The sequence below is a fragment of the Apteryx mantelli genome, chromosome 4, assembly GCF_036417845.1.
Source record: "Apteryx mantelli isolate bAptMan1 chromosome 4, bAptMan1.hap1, whole genome shotgun sequence".
NCBI lineage: Eukaryota > Metazoa > Chordata > Aves > Apterygiformes > Apterygidae > Apteryx > Apteryx mantelli.
In genome coordinates this window covers 31,380,702-31,394,016 of record NC_089981.1, presented here as the reverse complement: position 1 = coordinate 31,394,016, position 13,315 = coordinate 31,380,702, and the positions used below count along the sequence as shown (strand labels likewise).

The 13,315-nt window shown below is 40.1% G+C and overlaps 1 protein-coding gene across 6 annotated transcripts in view; it reads right to left on the bottom strand.

Moving 5' to 3' along the window:
• BMAL1 (basic helix-loop-helix ARNT like 1) overlaps nt 1-13,315 on the bottom strand; it is a 55,222-nt gene that overhangs the window by 27,887 nt on the left and 14,020 nt on the right. The window lies entirely within an intron of this gene.

The following is a 13,315-nucleotide window of genomic DNA, read 5'->3' as shown; positions in this document are numbered from 1 at the left end:
TCTGCAAGCATTGCTACTGCCTTTCCAGCCTGCGACGAGAGCAGAACATGCTGCGTACGCAGAGCAGCAGCACACACTTTCAGATGTTCTCAAGTCTAACTAGCATTCTGTCAATGTGAACGTGTTGCAACTGATTCTACTGCATCATGTATAAAGACATGTTAAAAAGTTATAAACTAACAGAAACCCCACAAAATCCAAAGTCAAGGGTATCATTTTCTTCATGTTTCTTCAACTTGTGAACAGAGGATCATCCTGTACTTCCGGAAGCAGAGCTTCTAAGCTGAGGGGTTCATCATCCATCTCACCATTCATCAGACTTCTCTGTGGTCTTTTCTCAGTATCAAAACAAAAAGTTCGGTATTTCTGAATGTGTGGACATACTGGTAACAGCAAGTTTAGAGTTGGCACCAGGTCACTGACAAAAGCTAAATCGATATAAGTTTAAATCAAATTATGAGTTCTCATTGAATCCAGAATCATAACTGATTTTAGAAGGCAGCTGTCATCCATGCTAATATAGTTACTTGTAGATCAGGCCTAATTTTCTTCTTACTTCAGCCCTTTCCTAGTTGTCTACTTTGTCCGTCTTACCCAAAGCAGCACAACTACAAATCTAGTCATATGATCAAGTTACTGAGGTCTATGAGATTACCACACCTTCATTTATAACACACCAGTTAAACCACAGTCACTGACCATTTCTCTCTTCTTGGTCTCTCTATCAGATGCAAAGAGAACATTATCTTCAACCTCAGTTAATGCGCAATAGTTAGTTACAGCTACACTTATAGTGGCCTGTGCCTAAGGCCTACGCATTTAGTGATAAAGTACTATCACACCTAACTGCCTACAGTGATATTTTTCTATGCTAAGTGCTGTGCATCCAGAATTCAGTCCTCTAATCTATCATAAAACCCTGGGCACTGTGCAATGCATGCTCTGGAAATGAGCAGTTTCCAAAACTTCTGGCCCAGTCACGCACCATTAACTTTCCAAAGCTCCTGAACACCACTATATACCACTACCTGAGTACTTGCTGAGCTCAAATTTTACTGCTTAAGGTAGTTTTATAGACCTCAGAGAGAAGGTTGGGACTCACTGGAAAAAAAGAAATGTTTTCCCAAGTTTGACATAGTCTTTTTAAGAGTACCTACAATAGTCAACGTTTTAGAAGGAAAGAGAAGGAAAAAAGGGATACGATGAGAAAAGGGGATGAGAAGAAAAAAAGGGAAAAAAAGGCTGCACAAGTCATCAGTATGTTTTCATGCAAAAAACTGCTTTGCTGTTCACCTCAAAACATAACTTTAAAAATCAGTTTCACAGAAAAATTCTATAAATTAAGAATTCATTCAACTGTGCTACTATTTTAAATTGTATAAATAACAAGAGCATATACTTTAAAGTTTCAAAGCAGCAATTTTAAGTGCCTAGGTCATGTAAACAGAGCAAAACTACATTAAAAAAAAAAAAAGAACTCTCAATTTCTTTTCGAGTTAGCCCCTTCTCCACAATGGCCCAAATGCTCATCTCGTTCTAACACACGTCCTACATTTCAGCATTATGGGAATTAAGAATCATGTATGTCTCTTGAAATGAGGTTTAATGTTAAAAAATGTCAACCCAATGATCAGAGGAACATCAGCATGCCCCAGTATAATAAGCAGTAAACATTTCAGCAAAATTTGTTTTATTGTTAGGCTATCTTAAAATTCTGGAAAAGGAAATACTTTAGTAGCTTTTCAGCCTCAAGCTGCTGGTTGTTCAATGGCTCAAAAAATCCTCTACAAAAAGTAACACAGAAAAAAATACCCATAGATATAAGCAAAGCCCAAATCTTCCAATTATGACCCTATGCCTGTTGCCAAGATACTTCAAGAACCTACTTGAAAAAATGCCAAGTAGGTCACTTCCTGATTAAATTCCCCTGTAGGTAAGAATTAAATGATATTTTGTCACTGTGTTGCATCAGATGGTGTCTCTCCACAGCCTAGTTTGGACTACTTCCTTCAGGATTCCCCTCCCTCACCTTCAGTCTTTCTCTAACCCCCCATAAGGAGGCTAATGACACAGTAAACACAAATCTTATTGTTCATCTGTTAAAAAACAAAAAACTGTTAGATGTCACATGACTAGCTTAATCATGCAGCAAAGCTGATCACGAGCACATAAACACCTCTGAGCAAATCAAGGTCAGAGCTAAAGTAGGTCAACTAAGTCTGCCAAGCACCCATCTGGGAAGTCTGGACCTCTTTATGAAAGCACCACCAGCTTCAGCCACCCCCCAGGCAAGATTAAACTACTTCCAACATAAATTTATTTAAAAAGAAACATAATTCATAACTTTGTGAATCAGAAGTGTGTCATATACTAAAAGCATTATTTCACGATAAAGGAAAACTGTGGTGTGGCTTCCTTAAGAAATAATTGAGGAGATACTTATTGTCCTTATGAGTAATGACTGAATTGAAAACAGACAGCTAGAAGGGAAATCTTTCTTCCCTTCATAGCAATATTCTGTCTCAGACGTTAATTTACACAGTATGGACGAGTAAGAAACAGAAGAGTAAAGATTATTTATCTCCACTATCTATATTTCTCCAAGATGTGTTGTAGACATCTCCAGATATGGGTGCATTCAATAAAAGTGGGAGATTTCCGCTCAGCAGCACAAGGACCGCAGTATCCCTATGAGACTTTCAGGACAGACAGGCACATGCAGGCATTGATGCTGCAAATGACAAGCAGTTCTTTAATATCAGAAACTTTATTATGGAAAAACTCCATAAAAATCAAAGGAAGATCTCTGAACAAAAGCAGTGATATTTTCCTTTGCCTCCAGCACTAAAGGAGCAGCTGTCCGAGTACTCCGTATCCTGTTCAATATATTGATACTGTTTTGTTTTAATGGCATACTTGTATTTCTTGAACTTCCTGAAATTATTTGCAAGACTATTCTGTACTCCCAGAAGATAAAATGCCATGGGGTAGTATCATCTCATATGCAGATGTTTTAGATACACAGTACCCACTGGAGCATAGAACTGATTTTATCCTGCTCTGCTTGTTGTGGGCATCCTTTTACCGATCACTCAACACCATGGTTGCCAAACTCTGGCAGACCACAAGCCACATTTGAGTATTGGAACTCTTCCCTACCCAAGCACTCAGCAACAACAGTGGCTCATGCTTCCTCCCCATTCTCAACCACACACACAGCAGCAGTGATCAAATGGGCTCCTGCCCTCTTGTGTTATCAGTCACTGCTTGCTATCTGGCACCCTCACAACATGAGCTGCACAAGTACCCCTTTCTCTGTGGAAGGCAGAGCCACAGCCTTCAACTGCTGAAGTGACTTACTGTTCAAGCAGCTGTTCCCTGTCTTTCCTAAGGAAAAAGCAGAAGGCTGAAGGGAAGCATCCCATGAATTTAAACCAGCCACAAAGCTACAAGTTGAATCATTTTGACTTAAGGAAAAAAAGGCCTCCAATGAACAGAAGAAAAACTCCACAGGCACAAAGAACATCTTTCAGTTCTAGGAAGTCAGTTTAAAGGCAATTTCTCAATAGAGTGCCCGCATGCACTCCCCTGCCAAAATCAGGTTTGTTCATCACTAGTGCCTCTGAGAAAAGATATGTGTCGTATCATGGGATCACCCTACAGGAGTTTTCTAAACTCATGCAATGCTGTAAGTGGTAACAGAGCCATAGGACAACATTCTGAATGTTATCCTGCTTAGAGAAGCACTTAGACTTTTAGCTCAGGAGGTGCCTCATTTCTCATCTCTCCTTGCTTACAAGGGAAAGCACTAAAAGCTTTTACTCCTAGCTATTTTGGCAAAGAACTTTTATTTGATTCTTTGAAAAACCTAAAATAAGTGGTAACTAAAGCAATTTTTATGCAAGGAACTCCCTAAGACAGGCATGGAAGATGGTATCCTTCCTGAGGACTGGAAGAGAGCAAATTTCACTCCTATCTTCAAGGGCAAGAAGGAGGATCTAGGAATCTACAAGCCAGTCAGCCTCACCTTGATCCCTGGGAAGGTGATGGAGCAACTAGTCCTGGATACTATTTCCAGACACATGAAGGACAGGAAGGTGACTGGAATTAGTCAGTGTGGATTTATGAAGGGGAAAATCATGCTTAAGCAATATGCTAGCCTTCTATGATGAGATGATGAGCTTGCTTGAATGTGGATGTGCGCAGTGGATGTTGTTTACCTTGGTTTTAGTAAGGATTTTGACACCCATAACACTGTCATAGACAAGCTGAAGAGCTGCAGGGTGGATAAGTGGTCAGTAAGGTGGACTGCAAACTGGCTTAACTTCCATGCTCCAGTGGTTGTGACTTGCAGCATAAAGTCTAGCTAGAGACCAGTCACTAGTGGTGCACCCTAGGGGTTGATATAGGGGCCAATACTGTTCAACATTATCATTAATGACTTGGATGATAGGACAGAGTGCAACCTCAGAAAGTTTGTGGATAATACAAAATGGAGAGGAGTGGCTGATAACCAGATGACTGTACTGCTATTCAGACAGATCTCAACAGGCTGGAGAAATGGGCAAAGAGAAACCTCACAAAGTTCAGGAAAGGGAAACGCAGAGTCCTGCCCCTGGGAAGGAATAACCCCATGTACCAGTACAGGCTGGGACTGACCAGCTGGAAAGCAGCTCTGAAGAGAAGGACCTTGGGTTCCTGGTGGACAACAAGTTGAATATGAACTTCTTATGGCAAAGAAGGCCAACAGCCTTCTGTGCTGCATTAGATAGAGTGTCACCAGCAGGGTGGGTGGGTAGGTAAGTGATATTTCCCCTCTCCTGAGCACTGGTGAGGCCACTTCTGGAGGGCTGTGTCCAGGGCTGGGCTCCCCAGGGCAATAGAGCCATGCACCTGCTGGAGTAAGGCCCATGAAGGGCCACAAAGATTGTAGAGGGATTGGAGCATTACTCATATGAGGAGAGGCTGAGAGAGCTAGGACTGTTCAGTCTCATGAAGAGAAGGCTCAGGGAATCTTATCAATGTGTATAAATACCTGATGGGAGGGAGTAAAGAGGGCAAGATGATCACACAGGCAAATATCATCCAATTCTGACCTAATCCAATTTCACAGCATCTATAGAATGGTTGAGGTTGGCAGGGACCTCTGGAGATCATCTGGTCCAATACCTCTGCTCAAAACAGGGTCAGCTAGAGCAGGTTGCCCAGGTCCAGTGGGGTTCTGAATATCTCCACAGACTTCACAACCTCCCTGAGCAACCTGTTCTAATGTTTGGCCACTCTCACAGTAGAAAAGTGTTTTCTTATGTTCAAGTGGAATTTCCAAAATCTCAGTTTTTCCCTCTTATCCTGTCACTGGACACCACTGAGAAGAGTATGGTCCCACCCCCTTTGCACCCTCCCATCAGGTATTTATCCACATTGATAAGATCCCCCTAAGCCTTCTCTTTTCAAGGCTCAAAAGTCCCAGCTCTCTCCACCTCTCCTCACAGGAGGAAGACTCCAATCTAAATCCATGTCCTTCTTGTCCCAGGGAGCCCAGCACTGGACATAACACTCCAGATGTGGCCTCACCAGTGCTCAGGAGAGGGGAAGGATCACCTACTTCAACCTGCTGGCAATGCTCTAATGCAGATCAGAAGCTAATGCAACCTAATGCAGCACAGAAGGCTGCTGGCTGCCTTTGCCACCAGGGCACATTGTTGACTCATATTCAACTTGTCTACCAGGAACCCCCCCCAGGTCCTTCTCTGCAGAGCTGCTTTCCAGCCGGTCAGTCCCAGCCTGTACTGGTACATAGGGTTATTCCTTCCCAGGCACAGGACTCCGCACTTCCCTTTCCTGAACTTCAGGAAGTTCCTCTTTGCCCATTTCTCCAGCCTGTTGAGATCTGTCTGAATAGCAATGCAATCAGCTGGTTATCAGCCACTCCTCCCCATTTTGTATTGTCTGCATGTATAAGTATGAAGCTTCAGACAGTGTGGAAGGAAAGGAAAAGGAGCTGGTTCTACAAAGAGGGCTGAGAAGATTTAAGGAAAACAAAACAAGCAAGCAAAACCTAACATGTTCTTCTCTCAGTGAAGCAGACAAATACCTGTTTTGAGGCCGACAGTCTTGCTGATGGAGATTACAGACCATGGTGGGGGGGCGGGGGGGAGAACTGGAACAAAACCAAACCCCACCCATGCCCCTTCAAGGAATCAAATCTTGAGACTAAAAAGAGGTTGTCCACTCTACAGATGAGGTATTTCCCCTGTAGGGCCAGGGATACGTACCACTAGTGATATAGTGAAAAGTCTAGCATAAAATTCTACTGAATGGGCACTGGATTTGGAGACTGTATCATTATCAGAAGCAGCATCCTGACTAACCATTCAACCCTCAGCTACAGGGGATTTCATTTCCTCCCACATCTCAAGGGAATCTGTCTGCCAATCTATTCAGTGAATCCCAGCTAAGAGTTTCAAAGCTTGCTAGTTTGTAATCCTTATTGAAAGCTATACCATCTACAAACTTTCCTTCAGTCAGGACTAGACTCTTTGGCCTCTGATCCTTTGAAATAAGCTCATGTTGGCCTGTTTAAACACTTCCTTTTGGGCAGCCATCAAAAGAAAACCTCACACGGGAATTAATCAAACCTTTGTGAAAGGGTGGTGATAGACACTCTTGGAAATTAGTACTAAGATGCTGCTGTTATCAAAGAACTTGGCTTGCTTTAATAACCAACCCACCAATACACATACTCTTAAGTTTTCAGGAGTTGCTTCCACAGGAATAACAAAGTGGATCAGCCCTTCTTGGAAGGCTTCAAGGGATTTCTGCAGCACACCTACTAGAGAGGGTTGTTACCCACACATAAAGCAAACCTGTAGCCTCTGCACAGGCCTCAAAGCAACAAGTATTGATCCTGCAGTCACTAAATACTGGGTATAATGATATTGGCGATCAAATAAATTACCAAGCTTAGCCACAGTGGCCAGAACTAGAGTAATCAAATCCGATGTCTTAGCTGAGACAGCAGGGACAAGTGGATGCTGCCTCAGAGTTGTTGCAGGCATTTCACTGCGAGTCTTATGACATTTTACAGACACACTAAGACCCACACAGGTATTCTAGAAAAATTTTCAGTTTTTATCTCAAATGTCAATGAGATGGAGATTTTAAGGAGGTTTACAAAAAAGTAAAGCTGTCAATAAAAGAGCCAATCTCCTACAAAGGGTAGGAGAAATTAAACAGAGTTAAGCCTACGTATAAGTAAATATCAGTGTAAGATCCACTCTCAATTAGCACACTTCCTCATGACTTTGGATTCGTTACTTAACAGGGCCCAGGTGATCAAAAATCACCAGTTTGATTTTACTGGACACAGATAAAACTGGGAGGAAATAAAGTTATAGTTATTTGAGAACAATTGCCTTCAGAAGAAAAATGAACTTTGATATTAGAAGTGTTTTCATTATTCACAAAAAAATACTTTAAGACAATGGTATAGACATTTTGTTCAGCATAGCGCCCCAAAATTTCTGTAAGTTATAGAACAAAATAGTTATACATTATATTAAAAAATAGGGACCACCAATGTTAAACACTGGTAAAGTAAGTTCACAGAAATCTATATGTTAAGATGTAGTGTTTAATATTCATTTATTCCAATCCCTCAGAAGACTTTCTGAATGCATGGGAAGGAACAAAGTATTAGCTTTTCAATATTACAGAAAAAAAAATGAATAACACTTAAAATTAATAGACAACAGAAGCTTCAAGTCCTTTGGCTGCACACCAAATTCTACTCTTTTAACACCAAAATTCTTTATTCTAATAGTAATGACTGATCCCTATACAGTCCAAGTATAAAAATCTACTCCCTAAATTACTGAAATATAAACTTAGTCTGGTTGTCAAACTGAGTTTCCAAGCCAGGTCCAGCCTCCAGTGAGTGAAGCCTGCACTGTTTTACAACCATAGAATGCAATCTTTATCAAATCCAAGCCATCCAAAAGATTTTTGGGAGATAAAAGACTGAGGGAAAGCTATCCTACTAGGTGGGCAAAACTATTATCCAGAATTAATATGTCTTAAGTAACAATCTAACCAAAGATATTGTTGACTTCCGTAGGAGCTTATGTATTTCAGTGTGCTTTGATCGGGACCCTTAAAAAACAAATCTCTCAACTGAGGAAGCAATGGTTTTGTGAAGTCTCCCAAACTGTATGTATTGCTCCTAATCTGTCAAAGCAATATATCTTGTCTTGTGCAGCATTCAACAGTCAACTTCAAAGCAGAAATTACAAAAAAAACCCTACCACACTCCTTAAGAGAACTGTACACAATCTGGAATAACAGACATTTCCAGAACAGGAGAAGCATAAAAGGTTAATAGGATAATCTACTTAACTCATTCCTCCTGTTTACACAAACAGTAGAAGTTTACAAATCAGTGCATCTAACTGAGAATGCCTACCTTTTGCACATGCAATCAAAAAGATGCAGCTTTCTATTCTAAGAGTTCATCTTACTCCTACCTATGAGCATTGCTTTTTGCAGGCATATCCTTTAGATACAAGTTTTAAGGATATCCTCATCCTTCAATTATCTAAACTGGATAAGCTAAGTTTCACACAATTTAATATATGTGATCTAATTTAGGGCTTAAGAATAAGTGTCCTGAAGCCCGATTGTTCATTGCAAACAATATTATTACCATGACGTGTTCTGGACAAGTTGAAGTTTTCCTTACTGTGGCTAAGTGAAGCTCCAATATTCTCACAATTTGGCAAATATTCTTCCTGCAGTTCATCATCTCCAAAGTTGCCTTTCAATGGCAGGAATGCAAGTTCCTCTCACAAAGTTATAAGAAATGTGTCTTCTAGAGGGTCTCTGTATGAGATACTAGTCTTGCAAAACACTTACTCATGTACTTCAAAGGTCAAAACTATATGTCAGATACCTCTCTAATACTTACCCAGCCTGATCTTTTATTCTAACACACCATGGAACCCATTCTAGGATTTCTTCCTCAAGCTTACAACTTCTGTTTGTGCTTTAATATATTTTGCAATAGGATGTTTTGATTTAAAGATTTCAAGTGAGAACAAGCTTTTACTCAAGCCAACATTCTTTTCTTAATGGCAAAGCACCATTTTTGCACTCCAAGTTGGCTACCCAGCTTCCAGCTACTGAATTTGCTATGTGCTATTTTAAGGTTTCAAAACATTTAGAAACTCTTCTTAATTATTTTGAATTCCTTCTCTCCTCCTCATACTGGAGAATTGTAGGCATCAAAACTAGACATTGCATTCAAGCACTGATGTGACTAATCCTGCCTAAGTAATAAGTCCTCACTTGACTTTCTCTTGTTTTTGCATTCAGGAATATGTTGCCATTTTTCAGTTTACCAGGCTGAACCACCACACACTTCTTGCCTCTCAAATGCATCTATTAAGATGCCAAAGTTAGTTTCCTGCATCTTGCTTTGGGTTGGATCACCTGGTCCAAATACTGTTAGACATTCTCTGTACAGTAAAGTCCATTTTTCAGTCATATGACTGCAACAAACCCAACTGCATTTGGCATGTGTGAGACCTTTCAGAGATCTGTTGCTAAACAAGTTAAAACAACTAATAAAAAAATAACAGTTCAAAGAGTTTATATCTTCAGGGAAGAAAGCACAGAAACAAAAGGGCAAAAACATCATTAAGAGGAGTGCAGACATGGCTTATATTTATACCTAATCCTTTCGTTTCCAGCTCTTGCACAGTTCCTTTGGTCCTACTGAATTCCACCTCTGCCTGGAAGAAACTGTCCCTGCTCTCAGCACACTCTGCCAGTCTCTTTGCCAGCCTGACAAAGAGAAGTTGACAGGCTATCAGCTTCACTTTGATCCTAAAGTTATCTTGGGGAAAAACAAGATATTCTCAGCTTGCCTGAAACAAAGAGATATTCACCAATAAACTGCCTCTCTGTTGTTTCCTCCAGCATGCATCTCTCGCATTTTTCCCATCAATTTCTTTAAAAGCTCCTTTGGACTTTACACAAAGTTAGCTGTCAAACACATACACACCAGATTCATATGAACATCAATATTTCTTCCCTCAAACCATCTCAGCACTATGTTAGAGGCTCAGTTTCAATATTGTTCTCCCACCCACTACATCACTGTATTTTAGATAAAGGTATCACAGCTTTCTGTTTAGTATATGAGTAGGTACTCCGCAAAACCAAAAAAAGACTGCAGAAGAACATACAGTGACAGCATACCTACTGTATATCTTAAAATTTGTATGTGTAAATGGAGAAGATTACAATTTTCATTTCCTAACTTCCAACTTCAAGAAGGTAAAAATCCCAACTCATGCAAGTGGATCTGCATCTGGAGTCCCTTTGATTTCTGTGAAGCAACCATAAATATTAACATAAATTATAAGCTTAACAGTTTGATTTCCTAAAGTCATACTATTTGCCAATGACTATCCAAATCAAGCTGGTAAAAACTGAGGCACTGAAGCAATTCAACAGTTGCATGTTTTCCATTAAACATACTAAGCAAGACACAAACATTAAATAAAGTTACTGCATGCCATTTTCAGTATTGTTCAATACTTCAAAAATAATACCTTCCCCGCCTCTTAAATGAATGATCCACTGCTAACACTGAGAAAGGCAGCATTTCGAAATGATGACAGCTCATGCTGTGGCATTATCTGCTACTCTGCTCTTCAGAATGATTGACTTAAAGCAGTTATGAACCACAGCAATAATAAAGACTGAGAACTAGGGCAAGTTCCCAAACCTTCCCTAGGACCAGCATAAATACTGATACAGTGCATTATAAGCAGAATTGCTGTAGCTGAAAACTACCCATTCAGCCATCCAACAAACAGCAGTGCTTGCTCTGGCACAGGACGGGGTGGCAGGACTGCAGAACAGCTTCTTCAAGACTTGAATCATACTTTTGTTGGTTTGAAATGACCGTGCAACCAGAAAGACAATTAAAATAGTCCTTTAACAGGACATTAAAAAGAAAGGTATAAGTGTCAACATACCATATGCTGAATGCATAAATGACTTATACTCTTGGCTTCTTCTGCCTCTGCATAGCACTAGCTATTTATTTTTCTTTCTAACTTGGATAAACTGGAATTTCTGTGCAATGTGGTACATCTACACAGTAAGCCCGGAGTAGCCTATGAGGTGCATTTCACTAATGCCAGCATCTAGAAAGTTTCGCTTCTTAGACTTCATAGATCACAACATTCAAAATAAGAGTCAGTAGAGTAAGTCAAGGGATAATCCAGGGAGAAACCATACAGAACATTTCCTGTCCTTTATGTTGATGCCCAGAGTAGTAAGTACCTTGATAAAAAAACTATACGGCTTGGAAAAAGTCATATTTGTGTAGCTCAGAAAAGCATGATATACTGTTAAAAACCTCACAGCAAAGTTTCACAGAATATCTGATATAACATTTTACAGACAACATCTGATATAACATTTGACTGGCCTTTTTTTTCCTCTTCACTATTACCCTTCCCCCAGATTTCCTTTCCAGTACTCTGGCACAGACTTCCCACAGACTCCACAGGCTGTCTGCACAGCGTGTCGAATCAACCTGTTTATCAGGCTAAGTACTAACTTGATAGAAAGAACAGTCTTCCATGGGATTAGCAAACTGACTATCTTGCAGAAAGGTCAGATGATACTCAGAACCAGCACAAAGCAAGGGGGTGAGAGGTTGCCAGAAGGTGGGAAGCAGCAGAACTATCCCTTTCAACAGCAGGGAGTGGATAGAACATGCCTGCCATAACCTTTAACTGCATGTGCAGAGTGAAAATTGTTTTCCAGTTTTATCACAGCACTCCAGCAGGATTTATTTTCATATGCAAATTCCTGTGTGGTTTGTGCAAAGCAAGGTGTGCTGAAACCCTTCTACTAATCCACACCTGTGCTGTGACATTTCCTTTGCTTCAGGAATTTATTCTTTTGTGAATGACAAGTTAAGAATTTATAGACACACTACTGGAGGCTTCCTATTCAGTCTTTATTTGTTGCTTTAGCAGTAGTAGAAGCTTATTTTCTTAAGAAAGGTCTACAGCAATAGGAAAGCTCTTGACAGAAATGGCTCATGAACCACATTCCTCTTTTGTGTATTTATACATTAATGCTGATGTTCACAAGAACCAAATTTCCAAACCTGTGACATTCAGCTGCCATCTGGATTATTACATCTGGATGCAAGTCTTCACATGCATTTTTTTCAGACAGCATTTTAAATCTATGTTTTCTATTTTAATAGGAATAGTATTGTTTTAAATTATCATGTCTGCATGTGTACTTTTACATTATAATTGGAACTGAAAGCATTTTAAAATTGCTGCTGTATTTAGAACAAAGACTCACATTACCAAATGAAGATGTCCCTTCACAGAGAGAGAAGAGTGAGCAGGAAACATGGAGAATTCACTTAATAGGGCCTTATGCTATGCAGGCATCTTCACTGTTACAAAAAAATGGAAATAAAATACAGCAAGTGAGGAAGAACTGAGCATCACACGCACAGATCAAAAACCCCTCCAATGCCAAACACAGGTGAAATAGGAAGAAAACTCATTCAGAGAAAAAAACACAAAAGCACTCTTTTAGTAAAAACTGAAGTCTACGTTTTTTGTGATTGCTTGTTTGGTTCAAAAGTCTGCCCACAAAACCTCCCCCCACCCCCATGAAAACAGTACAGAGAAAGCAGGCATCTAACTGTTGCAAGCAAAAGTTTTCCCAACCCATTGTTCTATTCTGAAGTAGAACATTCCAGGACCTATGCAGTCTGATCCCAAAGGACCTGTGAAGGATCACTAGACAGTTCACATTCCTCCCCAGAAAGTTTAAGTAGGTTTAGAAGATCCTATTTCTGCAAGTAACAGACTTGTGACAAATGTTAATAATGCAGCCCCTTAGTTACCACTTACAAATACTCAGTTATTTACAGCTCCTGAACAGTACTGAGGATTTGGATATCGCCCAACAATTCAGATTATTAGAAAATGGAAAACTTTCCAATTTCACTCAACAGAACAAGATATGCAATCACTTCTGTATGAGGAACAATCAAGTAAGCTAATACACTTCAGCCTAGAAAACAGGCAATACCATGGTCTACAAAATTATCAAAAGTCACAGTAAGGACTGAGAAGGATTGTTCTCTCTTTCAGTGTGAGAATTAAGGACATCAAAAAAAGCTAGTAGGAGGCACATTGAAAACACGGCAGCTCTTCACACAACAGGTGACAGGCCTTGGAAACTCCCTACCAAGTAACATGAAGGC